At 39.3% G+C, this 14,158-nt stretch overlaps 1 pseudogene; it reads left to right on the top strand.

Annotated features, from left to right (window-relative positions):
- LOC132178170 (uncharacterized) overlaps nt 1-13,902 on the top strand; it is a 14,090-nt pseudogene extending 188 nt beyond the window's left edge.
- Nucleotides 13,903-14,158: the final 256 nt, after the last annotated feature.

Genomic DNA, 14,158 nt, shown 5'->3' with positions numbered 1-14,158 from the left:
TACACGACTAGGAGACTGACCTCCGACTTTCCCAGGGTTTTTAGGGTTCTCCTAATCCCTATAAATAGGTCTCTAAACATTGTAAACAGACACACCACTTCCTAGAGTTAAAAATTCAATAAATTGTCTTTGGAGCTTAGAAGATCATGAGCGGCTAAACCAATTGTGGGGTATTGATGTAACCCTTTCCAAGCATAATGGTTTGATTGTATTGAATTTCTAGTTTTTCAATTTATGCATATTGATTATATAACTCTGAGGATTGCTACAATTGATTTATGTTCTTCATATTAAATGCAATTGTTTTTAATTTCCAACTCAATATTAGTAAAATTCTTATCTTGTCTTAGAAAATACTTTACTATTATTAAACTCAAATCATTCTTATTTTCTGTGATTATAAGAATGATGGTTATACAATGGTTCTTACTTGACATGCAATCAATAGGGTTAGATAGACCATACCTTGGAAAGACGGATCATACTATACCCTAGTTTAGTGTAAGTTAGGTAGACGATCCGTGCCAACCGAAGATGTGTTATGCTATTCCATTGATTGTATGAAACTTATTAAAGAATTAAATGATTCATACTTAGGGAAGACGGGTCGTACCACATCCTAGTGGTTAGGTGGACGATCTGTGCTAACATAAGATGAATTATTTTTATTCTTCAATAATGTGTTTTCTTGTTTAAATTATAACATACATAGAATGAATTGCTAGAATTAAATATGGTTAACCATTGATGTGCGGATAGTGGTGAAGTCAATGCCCTATCTCTCTCTCATATATTTACTCTCTTTATTTCCGTTTATTTTATACACTTTAAATTAACACACACAAATATTTCTCTTTTGAATTAAGTTAATTTTAATCTTTCAAATTTTGATAATAAAACCCCTGCAGTTCTTGAGGATCGACACCCTCAATATAGCCCTATTCTACGGGATTCGTACTATTGCGAGTGGTACTTTTATAATTGATATTTTTTGTCACAAAAATACCACATCAATTTTTGGCGCCGTTGCCGGAGACTGCTTAACGGTTTCATTATCTAATTTTAAGGATAAATTTTAGCTTAATAATCTATTTTTCTGTTTTACGTTGCTAACTTTAATTATGTTTTTGTGTTTTGTTTTATTTATTTTTTTTAAGAATTCTCAAACAGGTTCGTAGCTGCCCTCTCTGTGATTGCGATCGAGCGCACGGACGAGTGCACCCTCCCCTCCTGTGCTTGCACCCATCTACGGCAGTATGCTCGAGTGCACCCTTCCGTGCGATCGAGCACACCAGCATTAGCCTGCATCCAAAACCCTAGTGCATCTAAGGGCCGTTTATGAGCTTTAATTTTTTGTTTTAGTTTAGTTTTTCTTTTTTTTACTTTCTGTTTTTTCATGCTAGGTCGCTGTTCTTTGTCTTTTCCATTAATTCCTTGCGACCTTGAACTTTAACGCACTCTTAGACGAATTAGATCCGAAAGGACTCCTAATTTGCTAGAAGCGAGTCCCACTGAGACCATGGGCGAAGCTAACCACGTGCCTTTGAGAGATCATTATCTCCCTACCACTTACTCTACCCCCACGTCTCCGGCTACCGGATGTTACGGCAACCCATTATGAAATTAAGCCTAGCATTATACAAAATTTACCTTCTTTCCTAGGGCATAGCACCGAAAACCCTTATGACTTCCTCAGTGATTTTGAAGCAATTTGTTCTACCATTAAAATGACGGGATTCACTGAGGATGCCCTAAGGATTCGTCTTTTTCCTTTATCCCTCAAGGAAAAAGCCAAACATTGGTTCCAGTCCTTAGCACCCAACTCTATCACTTCTTGGGCTCAATTGCAGCTAGAATTTCTTAAGAAGTATTTTCCCATAGGAATGACCAATGACACTAGGAGAGCTATCACTTGCTTCTCCCAATATGAGGGAGAAGATTTCCATGAGACTTGGGATAGGCTGCAGGACTTACTTAGATCATGCCCACACCACGCTGTCCCAAAATGGTAGCTAGTGCAATGTTTCTATGATGGTCTGACTGGGTCCAATAGAAAAATGGTAGATGCATCTTGTGGGGGAACATTCATGTTAAAAAGTGAAGATGCAGCATGGACTATGTTTGAAAATTTAAGTAATAATTCTCTTCAGCAGGTTTCCACCAGACGAAGGGCACCAGCATCTAAAGCACTTAAGACAAAGAGTCTGTATGAAGCAGGACATTCACCAAATATGGCCACCCAAGTAGTTGAGGCTATCACCAAAAAGCTAGATCAAGTTTTGATGACTGCTGGTTTTGCTCCTAATACTGCTCGCACACACCACATGAACCTTGCTCATTTTGCACTAGTCCTATGCATCATATAAATAACTGCCCTGTTGCTGGAAATTATACTGATGTTACTAATGAGAAGGTTAATGCAGCTTTCTCCAGACCGGGTAACGATCCGTATTCCAATGCCTATAATCTCGGGTGGAGAAATCATCCAAATTTCTCATGGAAGAATCCAAATTCAGGCGACTCAGCCCCAAGGCTACATAATCAAGCTCAATCCAACAGGCAGCCCTACCAACCTCATTCCACTTACTAGCCTCCACAGCAACAATACCAGGCCATACTACCACGCTCTGATTCTAATTTTGAGGATCGGATGCTGAAAATGATGAGTGAGCTGACTGGCCAGGTGGGAGAGATAAATCAGACAGTAAAATCTCAACAAGAGATAGTGAACTCACATTCTCAATCCATTGCCAAGCTGGAAGCTCAAGTTGGACAACTTGCCAACACTCTCAACAGAAGGGACGAAGGAAAGCTTCCAAGTCAGCCAGTGGTAAATCCTAAGGGGCACTACATGGTAGATAAGGGCACTTCATATCATCAGCAAGTTCAAGCCATCACCACATTGCGAAGCGGAAGAATAGTTGACAATCATGTGGAGGAGAAAAAAGATGAGCAAACGGAGGTTGCCCAAATTCTGCAGAATGATAAATGTAAGCAAGTATGCAATGAGGCTTCATCATCAGCAGCTCCCACTCCAGAGATTCCATATGAACCACGAGCCCCCTTCCCAGAACGTCTCAAGGCACCTTCCCACTTTAGGAAACAAGGAGAGAAAATACAAGGAATGATGGAGGTGTTCAAATAGGTAAAAATCAATCTTCCCCTTCTTAATGCCATCGCACAAGTGCCTGCCTATGCCAAGTTCCTTAAAGACTTATGTACTCAAAAGAGGAAAACCAGAAATAACATCCCCAAGAAAGTGCTTCTTACTGAGAAAGTGAGTTCCTTGATTAAGCACAACACTCCTCCGAAGTTTAAGGACCCCGAGGCTCCTACAATTTTATGCGTCATCGGACATAGGGAAATTGATAAGGCACTCCTAGATCTGGGAGCTGGTGTGAATTTACTTCCATATTTAGTATATCAGCAACTTGGCCTAGGGGAGTTAAAGCCCACCACAGTGATTCTACAGCTAACTGATCGGTCTGTTAAGAAGCCTAGAGGGATTGTAGAAGACGTGATCATCCAGGTGGATAAATTTTTCTTCCTAGTCGACTTTATAGTGCTTGACACTGAGCCTGTGCCCAATCTTGATAGTTGATTCCTGTCATCCTTGGGCATCCTTTCTTAGCCACAGCTAATGCATGCATCAATTGTCGAACTAGAGTCATGGAGATCTCATTTGGCAATATGAAGGTTTGGTTGAATATCTTTACTGCATTCCAACATGCTCCTGATCAAAATTAGTGTTTCTTTTTGGACAGCATTGAAGAATATGTAGAAGATTCACTACCTAGTCTATTGACCCAAGATCCAGTGGAAGCCTGCTTGACTCACTTCGACTTTGAAGAGTTCAACACCAACCAGTACATCAAAGAGGTCCATGATTTGCTAGAGACAGCCGCAAGTGCAGACTTCCATCCATGGAGAGTACCGAAGGAGCCCCTACCTGTGACATCAAGCACTCCTCCGGTTCCCTCCCTAGAGTCTCCACCGAAGCTTGAGTTGAAGCCCCTGCCAGCAAAGCTCAAGTATGCATTTCTTGGATCTAATAACACTTTGCCAGTCATCATTGCTTCAGACCTTCAAAAGGACCAAGAGGACAGTTTGCTAGCAGTGTTAAAGGAGCATAAAGAATCCATTGGATGGACCACGGCAGATTTGAAAGGCATCAACCCCTCCATCTGTATGCACCAGATCCATTTGGAAGAAGATGCTCGACCCTCCTGTGAGGCACAGCGCTGGCTGAATCCCAACATGAAAGAGGTAGTCAAGTTACTTGATGCAGGCATCATCTACCCCATCTCAGATAGCAAATGGGTGAGCCCCACTCAAGTGGTTCCAAAGAAATTCGGCATCACCGTCGTTGAGAACTCAGCTCGAGAGTTGGTTCTGCAGTGCACAACCACGAGATGGCATGTTTGCATCGATTACCGAAAGCTCAACTCCCATACCTGGAAGGATCACTTCCCGCTTCCATTCATTGATCAAATTTTGGAGCATCTTGCTGTCCAAAGCTACTATTGATTCCTAGATGGCTATTCTGGGTATAATCCGATAGCTGTTGATCCCCAAGACCAAGAGAAGACGACGTTCACATGTCCATTTGGCACCTTTGCTTACCGACGCATGCCCTTCGAATTATGCAATGCACCTACCACATTCTAGAGATGTATGATGTCTATCTTCTCCGACATGGTGGAGAAATTTTGGAGGTATTTATGGATGACTTCTCTGTTTTTGGTTCTTCTTTTGATAAATGTCTCCATAATCTTTCACTTGTGCTTCAACGTTGCCAAGAAACTAACCTAATTTTAAGTTGGGAGAAAAACCACTTCATGGTGCAAGAAGGTATCGTTATGGGCCACATAGTATCCAAAAGAGGTATTGAGGTGGACCGGGCCAAAGTTGAGCTAATTGAGAATTTACCGCCACCCACTTCAGTGAAGTAGATTTGTTCTTTCCTAGGGCATACCGGCTTCTATCGCCGCTTCATCAAGGATTTCAGTAAAATTTCAAGGCCCTTGTGTAGCTTACTTGCCAAGGATGCCCCTTTTCACTTTGATGAAGCATGTCAAGAGGCATTCCAGAAGCTTCGGTCTCTGTTATCTTCTGCCCCTATCATGCAGCCTCCTGACTGGTCTTTGCCCTTTGAAATCATATGTGATGCATCTGACTATGTTGTGGGTGCAGTATTGGGACAGCGGGTAGGTAAGCTCCCTCATGTCATCTATTATGCTAGCAAGACTCTAATGGATGCCTAAGTCAATTACACAACCACCGAGAAAGAATTGCTAGCCGTGGTCTTTGCCTTGGACAAATTCTGCTTATATCTTCTGGGGTCCAAGGTAATCATTTATTCTGATGATGCTGCTCTGTGACATTTGCTAGCCAAGAAGGAAACAAAGCCCCGGTTGATCCACTGGATACTACTTCTGCAAGAATTTGATATTGAGATTCGGGACAAGAAAGGCACTGAGACTGTTGTTGCCGACCATCTGTCACGGATTTTGTTTGAGACACCTCAGCTGGTTCTTGTTCATGACTCTTTCCTGGATGAGCAACTATTTGAAATTACTCCGAGAAATCCGCCGTGGTATACCGATATTGTCAATTATCTAGCCATAGGTAGGATTCCTTCTCATTGGTCTAAGCAAGATAATGACCGTTTCTTCAAGCAAGTTCTATTCTATTTTTGGGAAGATCCGGAGTTATTCAAGTATTGTGCTGATCAGATCATCCGACGTTGTGTCCCTAAGAGTGAATTTTCCAGTATTCTCACATTCTGTCATTCTCTAGCTTGTGGAGGACACTTCAGTGCTAAAAAGACAGTAGCCAAGGTTCTACAATGCGGATTCACATGGCCAACCTTGTTCAAAGATGCCTATGAATTTTGCCGAGCTTGTGAGAGATGTCAACGCCTAGGAACTATATCTCGGAGGGAGATGATGCCATTAAGCCCCATCCTCATTGTTGAAATTTTTTATGTCTAGGGTATCAACTTCAGGGGACCTTTCCCATCGTCTTGTGGATATGAGTACATTTTGGTAGGAGTGGATTATGTCTCTAAGTGGGTAGAAGCCATTGCCACCAAGACCAATGATCACAAGGTTGTGGTAAAGTTCCTCCAAGCCAACATTTTCAGCAAATTTGGTACTCCTCGGGCCATCATCAGTGATGGAGGTAGACACTTTTGCAACCGGTTTTTCTAAACCTTGCTTCTCAAGTACTCCATCACACACAAGGTAGCCACTCCTTACCATCCTCAAACAAGTGGCCAAGTAGAAGTTTCTAACCGGGAGATCAAACATATTCTGGGAGACTGACCTCCGTCTTTTCCAGGGTTTTTAGGGTTCTCCTAATCACTATAATTAGGGCTCTAAACAATGTAAACAGACACACCGCTTCCTAGCGTTAAAAATTCAGTAAATTGTCTTTGGAGCTTAGAAGATCATGAGCGGCTAAACCAATTGTGGGGTATTGATGTAACCCTTTCCAAGCACAATGGTTTGATTGTATTTAATTTCTAGTTTTTTCAATTTATGCATGTTGATTGTATAACTCTGAGGATTGTTACAATTGATTTATGTTCTTCATATTAAATGCAATTGTTCTTAATTTTCAACTCAATATTAGTAAAATTCTTATCTTGTCTTAGAAAGTACTTTACTATTATTGAACTCAAATCATTCTTATTTTATGTGATTATAAGAATGATAGTTATACAATGGTTCTTAATTGACATGCAATCAATAGGTTAGATAGACCATACCTAGGAAAGACGGATCGTACTACACCCTAGTTTAGTGTAATTTAGGTAGACGATCTGTGCCAACCGAAGATGGGTTATGCTATTCCATTGATTGTATGAAACTTATTAAAGAATTAAATAATTCATACTTAGGCAAGACGGGTCGTACCAGATCTTAGTGGTTAGGTGGACGATCTGTGCTAACATAAGATGAATTATTTTTATTCTTCAATAATATCTTTTCTTGTTTCAATTATAACATGCATAGAATGAATTGCTAGAATTAAATATGGTTAACCATTGATGTGCGAATAGTGGTGAAGTCAATACCCTACTCTCTCTCTCATATATTTACTCTCTTTATTTTCGTTTATTTTACACACTTTAAATTAACACACACAAATCATTCTCTTTTGAATTAAGTTAATTTTAATCTTTCAAATTTTGAAAATAAAACCCCTACAATTCTTGAGGATCGACACCCTCAATATAGCCCTATCCTATGGGATTCGTACTGATAAGCGCCGAATGTTGCACATTCAAGCCCCTTAATTTGCATATGTTAATTTCTTAGCATCGTTATTTGTTTGATTTTGTTTTGTTTTTGTGTTTTCAAGTGTTTAATAAAGATACAAAGAAAATCATTGTTTTGGGGCTCAAAATGCAATTCATGACTGTAGCAGTTACTGTAGCGGGCACTGTAGCAAATTACGGTAGTAGGGGACTGTAGCAAATTACAGTGCGCTCGAGCGCACACGGGCGCCAGTGGCAAAACAAACTCCGAAATTGAGAAGGAAAGTTTTTCTAGGTCTCCAAATCCGACTGGGAGACTGAATTACGGTTTTTTGAGGGTTTCTAGGGATTTTAGGGTTCTCCGAATCCCTATAAATAGGGCTCTAAACATTGTAAACAGACACACCACTTCCTAGAGCTAAAAATCAGAAAATTGGCTTTGGAGCTTAGAAGATCATGAGCGGCTAAACCCCTTCGTGGGGTGTTGATGTAACCCTATCCAAGCACAATGGTTTGATTGTATTTAATTTTTAGATTTTCAATTTATGCATGTTGATTGTATAACTATGAGGATTGCTACAATTGATTTATGTTCTTCATATTAAATGCAATTGTTCTTAAATTTCAAAATCAATATTTGTGAAATTCTTCTCTTGTCTTAGAAAGTATTTTACTTTTATTGATCTCAAATCATTATTGTTTTCTGTGATTATGAGAATGATCGTTATACAATGGGTTTAATTGACATATGATCAATAGGATTTGATAGGCCATGCCTAGGGAAGACGGATTGTACTACACCCTAGTTTAGTGTAATTTAGGTAGACAATCCGTGCCAACCGAAGATGGGTTACACTTATTCATTGATTATATGTATCCTGTTAAAGAATTTGATAATTTATACCTAGGGAAGACGGGTAGTATCGCATCTTAGTGGTTAGGTGGACGATCCGTGCCAACCAAAGATAGATTATGCTTATTCTTTAATAAGGTAGTTTCTTGTTTATTTATAACATGCATAAAATGAATTTCTGGGATTAATTATGATTAGCCATTGTTGTGTGGATAAAGGTGAAGTCAATACCTTACACTCTCTCTCTTATTTTAAATCTATTTTATTTTCATGTACTTTAGTTTTAAAGAAAATCAAATCAATTCTCTTTTTAATGAAGTTAATTTTGATATTTCGAATTTTAATAATAAAACCCCTGCAGTCCTTGAGGTTCGACACCATCTGTATAGCCGTATCCTACAAAGATTCGTCTTATTGCGAGTGGTTATTTTTATAATTGATATTTTTGGTCACAAAAATACCACATCAATTTTTGGCGCCGTTGCCGGGGACTGCTTAACGGTTGTATTGTCACAATTTAAGGATTGATTTTAGCTTAATAATTCATTTTTCTGCTAATTTTAATTCTGTTTGTGTTTTGTTTTTGTTTTATTTTAGAATTTGCAAACAGGTCCGTAGCTGCCTTCACTGTGACTGCGATCGAGTGCATGTACGCACTCCACCTTTTGCGCTCGATCCCTCCACTCCTGTGCTCACACCTATCTGCGGCAGTAGGCTCGAGCGTACTCTGCCATGCGATCGAGCGCATTAGCAGTAGTCGGCTTCCAAATTTCCAGCGCACCTAAAGGCCGTTTGTGAGTTTTTATTTTTATTTTTCTGTTGTTATTTTATGTTAATTATATTAGTTTAGTTCATGTGGGGAGGCATTCCAACACCCCATGGACCATGTTCATATTGCTATAGTCCTTATCATCATATTAGAGATTGTCCTACAGCGGGACAATTTTCTAATTATTCTTATGAGCATATGAACAGACCGTTCTCTAGACCGGGAAATGGCCATTATTCTGATTCCTATAGCCCGACGTGGAGCAACCAGTCTAATCTCTCGTGGCAAACTCAAGCTCCTGGGAATTATGCTCCACAATGTCATGAACTATACCATCAGGCATATCCTCAATTCAATGATCAATCCTATTCTCCTCCATATCAAGCAACTCCACAACAGATATACCAAACCGAACCACCTCCTCCGATGGGTTCTGACTTTCAAGAATATCAAGAGGAGCCATCTCCCATCTACTGGCCTTCACAACAACAATACCAGGCCACACCACCTCCCTTAGATTCTAATTTTGAGGATCGGATGCTAAAAATGATGAGTGAGCTGGGAGGCGAGATAAAGCAGACGGTGAAATCTCAACATGAACTTTATACCCCTCAATTCTTCGCCGAGATAGACGCCAGGATGGAAGCTCATGTTGAACAAATCATCAACCACCTCAATAGGATGGAAGAAGAAGAGTTTCAAAGTCAGCCGGTGGCCAATCCTGATGGACACTACATGGAGGAAGAAGGTACTTCTTGTCATGCGTAAGCTATCACCACACTGAGGAGTGGAGAGGTGGTCAAAAACCCCGTGGAAGAAAGGAAGGAGGAGCAAATTGAGGTCCCACAGGATCTACATCGGGAAAAAAGCAAGGAAGCGAGCACTAAGGCTTCTTCACCATCACCTCCTATTCCCGAGATGCCATATGAGCCCCAAGCCCCTGTTCCAGGTAATCTGAAATCTTCATTTTTTGGGACAGATGACACTATCCCGGTCATTATTTCTTATGACTTACCAAGAGGCCAGGAGGGTAGTCTGTTAGGGCTGTTAGACGAGCAAAAAGAGACCATTAATGTAGAAAAACTCCCCAAGTATTCTCCCCATTTTATTCCAATTCATGATTCCTTTTCGGATGAGAAATTGTTTGGGAATACTCAGAAGGATCTACCTCGATATGCTGACATTTGGAATTACCCATTTGTGGGTAAAATTTATTTTCTTTGGTCTAAGAGAAGAAAAGATTGGTGCTTCAAATTTAAACTTAAGGGTCAGAGAACACTGCGCGCATCAAGGATATGGATTCCGTTGACTTGGCAGATTCCATATATTTTGACTAGATGAGTTAGTTTCATAAGATCGAGTGCAGGCCCTGTGCGCTTGACTCCTCACTCCACCAGGGCACATGATCTCCATCCAGGTTTATTTTATCCATTGTTGCTCCATTCTTTGTTTATATTTTTACAACAATGTGTGCACTTGATTGGTATTTGGTTGGAGTATCACATTTTTAGGACATGTGTTTTTGCATTCAAGTTTGGGGGTATGATATGCCCACATCTGCTCATTCAGGTATTCCTATACTTTTGATCTTATTCTTTAGTTCTATCCATACATTGGGGACAATGTATGATTCAAGTTTGGGGGTATGGAAAAACAAAACACAGTCCATTTTTGTTGTTATGTCATTATTAAGCATATGGTTGAGCTTTGATTTTTGTTTAAATTTCATTGATAGGCTTAAAGTTCTGAACACATGATCATATGACTTAGGGATTTTAAGTCTTGTTACTTACTTTTGGCAACATGAGATGCTTCTTGTTTCAATTTAAATCTATCTTTAGCACACTAGCACATGTCTATGAGGTATGAATTTTGAGACCAATTATGTTTGTTTTCAATGTCTTGAATTCTATTGCGTGACATATTAGATGAATAACTTTGGCATGCTATATATGTATAAAAAAAATAAAATAAAATAAAATAAAAAAATCAAGTTTGAATTTTTCGCTGAGTAACCGGACCTCTTGCCTCATTAAGCAATGAGTGTTCGCGTCAAAAAGTGAAATTTTTGGGTTGATTAATAAAATGGCTAGCTTAGCTTCGTAGCATTTTTTACTCGAGTTAGTAAGTCCTTAGGGGTGTCTTTACACCTAATGCCCTAAGGCCATTTGGTTTGGGAGACATTGGCCTAACACTCGATACATGAGTCAACTAGAAAGCTTAAGGGAGCTAAGCATTACAAAGCCTTTAAAAAAAAAATTGTATGCCTTGGTTGTTTCATTTGATATGAAGTCCAATGAATTCTGAGATGGTGATTCATTCATATTGGAATTATTTTGAAGCCTCATGACTATGTGTTAGTTTACTTTGCACTAATTGAAATTAGTGTATCTCAATTTGCCATTTGTAAGTGATTTGACTTGTAAATTCTTTGGAATTTTGAAGATGGAGTTTATAATTTTAAGCTTGCTAATGAATGAAAACCATTATTTTTGTGATGCTTTATCCATTTGAATGACATAATGATGACAATGTTTGTGGGTATCATTCCTGGAAAACCCTCACGAGACTTCACTCGTCCTCTAGGGAATACCTAGGGATTTAAAAGGCTTGTTGCATATGCTAAATGCAATCGTATATCCCACGAAAGATGGATTTATCTTTTTATTTTTCAGTTTATTTTCTGTTTTGTATTGCTAAGGGACTAACAATATGTAAGTTTGGGGGTGTGATAAGCGCCGAATGTTGCACATTCAAGCCCCTTAATTTGCATATGTTAATTTCTTAGCGTTGTTATTTGTTTGATTTTGTTTTGCTTTTGTGTTTTCAGGTGTTTAATAAAGATACAAAGAAAATCGTTGTTTTTGCGCTCAAAATGCAATTCAAGTACTGTAGTGGCACTGTAGCAAAATACTGTAGCAGGGGGGACTGTAGCAAATTACTGTAGCATGTTACTGTAGCTACAGTATGCTCGAGCGCAGCTACAGTGCGCTCGAGCGCACACGAGCGCCAGAGGCAAAACAGACTCCGAAATTGAGAAGGAAAGTTTTTCTAGGTCTCCCAATCCGACTGGGAGACTGAATTACGGTTTTTTGAGGGTTTCTAGGGATTTTAGGGTTCTCCTAATCCCTATAAATAGGGCTCTAAACATTCTAAACAAACACACCACTTCCTAGAGCTAGAAATCAGAAAATTGTCTTTGGAGCTTAGAAGATCATGAGCGGCTAAACCCCTTCGTGGGGTGTTGATGTAACCTTATCCCAGCACAATGGTTTGATTGTATTTAATTTTTACATTTTCAATTTATGCATGTTGATTGTAGAACTATGAGGATTTCTACAATTGATTTATGTTCTTCATATTAAATGCAATTGTTCTTAAATTTCAAAATCAATATTTGTAAAATTCTTCTCTTGTCTTAGAAAGTATTTTACTTTTATTGATCTCAAATCATTCTTGTTTTCTGTGATTATGAGAATGATGGTTATACAATGGGTTTAATTGACATATGATCAATAGGATTTGATAGGCCATGCCTAGGGAAGACGGATTGTACTACACCCTAGTTTAATGTAATTTAGGTAGACAATCCGTGCCAACCGAAGATGGGTTACACTTATTCATTGATTATATGTATCCTGTTAAAGAATTTGATAATTTATACCTAGGGAAGACGGGTAGTACCGCATCTTAGTGGTTAGGTGGACGATCCGTGCCAACCAAAGATAGATTATGCTTATTCTTTAATAAGGTAGTTTCTTGTTTATTTATAACATGCATAGAATGAATTTCTGGGATTAATTATGATTAGCCATTGTTGTGCAGATAGAGGTGAAGTCAATACCTTACATTCTCTCTCTTATTTTAAATCTCTTTTATTTTCCTGTACTTTCGCTTTAAAGAAAATCAAATCAATTCTCTTTTTAATTAAGTTAATTTTGATATTTCAAATTTTGATAATAAAACCCCTGCAGTCCTTGAGGTTCGACACCCTCTCTATAGCCGTATCCTACAAAGATTCGTCCTATTGCGAGTGGTTATTTTTATAATTGAAATTTGTGGTCACAACAATACCACATCACGTACTATTGCGAGTGGTACTCTTATAATTGATATTTTTGGTCACAAAAATACCACATTACCATTCCCTAATTCTTATGGGTACCTTTTCTTCCTTGTGGCAGTGGATTATGTTTCGAAGTGGGTGGAGCCATTGCATGCAAAACTAATGATCATAGAGTCGTGCTGCAATTTCTGAAGAAAAATTTGTTCCCACGTTTCAAGACACCACGTGCCATCATTAGAGATGGGGGGGAAGCATTTCTGCAACCGATTTTTTTAGCAACCCATGAAGAAATATGGCATCACTCATAAAGTTGCAACTCCCTACCATCCTCAGACAAGTGGGCAAGTTAAAATATCCAACAGAGAAATCATGAGAATATTAGAGAAGACTGTGATCCCGACAAGGAAGGATTGGTCTCTTCGACTCAATGACGCTTTGTGGGCATACCGGATTGCATTCAAGACTCCAATTGGCATGTCTCCCTATCGAATCATGTATGGCAAGGCTTGACACCTTCTAGTGGAACTGGAGCACCGGGCTTATTGGGCTATCAAGCAGCTGAATTTCAGTCTCACCAAGGCTGGCGATCAAAGGATGCTACAACTAGATGAAGTAGACGAATTGAGGAATGATGCCTATGACTGTGCCAAGCGGTACAAAGCTCAACTGAAGAAGACTCATGACCAAGACATTTTGAGAAGATCATTTGAAGTTGGTCAGAAAGTCCTCCTTTACAACTCACGTTTGCATTTGTTTCTAGGAAAGCTCAAATCCCGATGGACTGGACCATTCATACTGCGTGCATTTCTACTCATGGAGCCATCGAGATCGAGGATCCTAAGAATGGAAGTACTCTCAAGGTCAATGGTCAGCGATTGAAGCCGTTCTTGGAATTGGAGATTCTGGAGATAGAGGAATTGCCCTTGGAAGATCCTACGTCATCTACTTAATCGTCGGCAGTGAAAAGTCTGGCTGAAGACGGTAAACTTAGCGCTTATGGGAGGCACTCCTCTTTCCTTTTATTTTTATTTATATGTTTTTGTTTTGTTTATGTTTATTTTTGTTATTTTTGTGTTTTCAGGACGGGTGTGTTCACGAGTAAGTTTGGGGGTCGTCTCTTTGCTCACTCTGGTTCGCTGCACCTCTTGGTATTGTATTTTTGCCCACATTGAGGACAATGTGTAATTCAAGTTTGGGAGTATGGAA

This window comes from Corylus avellana, chromosome ca4, assembly GCF_901000735.1.
Source record: "Corylus avellana chromosome ca4, CavTom2PMs-1.0".
NCBI classification, from domain to species: domain Eukaryota; kingdom Viridiplantae; phylum Streptophyta; class Magnoliopsida; order Fagales; family Betulaceae; genus Corylus; species Corylus avellana.
Note: the sequence above shows the minus strand (reverse complement) of the source record. Positions and strands in the feature narration are given on the sequence as shown.